Source organism: Bos indicus x Bos taurus, chromosome 17, assembly GCF_003369695.1.
Source record: "Bos indicus x Bos taurus breed Angus x Brahman F1 hybrid chromosome 17, Bos_hybrid_MaternalHap_v2.0, whole genome shotgun sequence".
Taxonomy (NCBI): domain Eukaryota; kingdom Metazoa; phylum Chordata; class Mammalia; order Artiodactyla; family Bovidae; genus Bos; species Bos indicus x Bos taurus.
Genome location: NC_040092.1, coordinates 13,486,809 through 13,487,804, shown reverse-complemented (window position 1 = coordinate 13,487,804; position 996 = coordinate 13,486,809). Strand labels below are relative to the sequence as shown.

The window sequence follows — 996 nt, the reverse complement described above, 5'->3', positions numbered from 1 at the left end:
TTATTCCTAAGCCTGTGCCCAAGGCATGACCCTTGACATGCCTTCCCATCTGACCCTGCCATGCCCTTTGTTATGCATATAATTTTCACCATTTCGTTTCATCATGTCTTCATTTATAGCTCTTGATCCTTTGCTTTATACAAAGTTTTATTGTTCTTAGACAGTGGAGAACACTATGAGAGAGAATTAATGTTAGGAATCCTTTTCTTACTAGGTATACCACATAGATGATCATCTGTAAGATTTCTGATCCTTTGCATTTACTTTATTTATATGATAAGACATAATGATAAACACATGATTATGGTTTATCATATGATAAATGCATAATGATAACGGTGACAATGCTACTACAATTAGCTAAGAGTTATCTTGTGCCAGGTACTATAATATGTTTAATTCTTGAAGCATCTCTATAACATAGCTATTATGCCATTGAAAGTATTAGACAATTAAAGAAATGAAGGAACAGAGAGGTTAAGCAACTTGTCTAAGGTCACACAGCTAGAACATGGCAGAACAGAAATTCAAACCCTGTCTATTTGACTCTAGACCTCTGCCTAATAAAGCCTCTTACCAAGTTAAGTTTGTGGTTTCACTGGTATTATTGCTCAGAATAAGGCTGAGTTTAAGAAATAAAGGGAGTGCTCGCTTTGGCAGCACATATACTAAAATTGGAACGATACAGAGAAGATTAGCATGGCCCCTCCGCAAGGATGACACGCAAATTCGTGAAGCGTTCCATATTTTTAAGTGAATAAAGTGCATACAAAATTGTATAATAAAAAAAAGAAAGAAATAAAGGGATTGCCAGAAAAATAAAAATAAATTTCAGTGTTGGGACTTGTTGAGTACTAGGGAGAGGTATCAAGGATTGGCACATAGATTCAGATTCACAAATATTTGGATTGGGCATGATCATTCAGAGCCCTCCATGCTAGGGCATGAGTCCCTTTTGTAGAGTAGCTGAATCCTTGTGGAAAGTATTCCCAGCTC

At 36.3% G+C, this 996-nt stretch overlaps 1 non-coding gene across 1 annotated transcript; it reads left to right on the top strand.

Annotated features, from left to right (window-relative positions):
- Nucleotides 1-644: 644 nt before the first annotated feature.
- Nucleotides 645-751, top strand: LOC113875188. Its single transcript, XR_003506189.1, has one exon. It is a non-coding gene; the product is annotated as a U6 spliceosomal RNA (small nuclear RNA).
- Nucleotides 752-996: the final 245 nt, after the last annotated feature.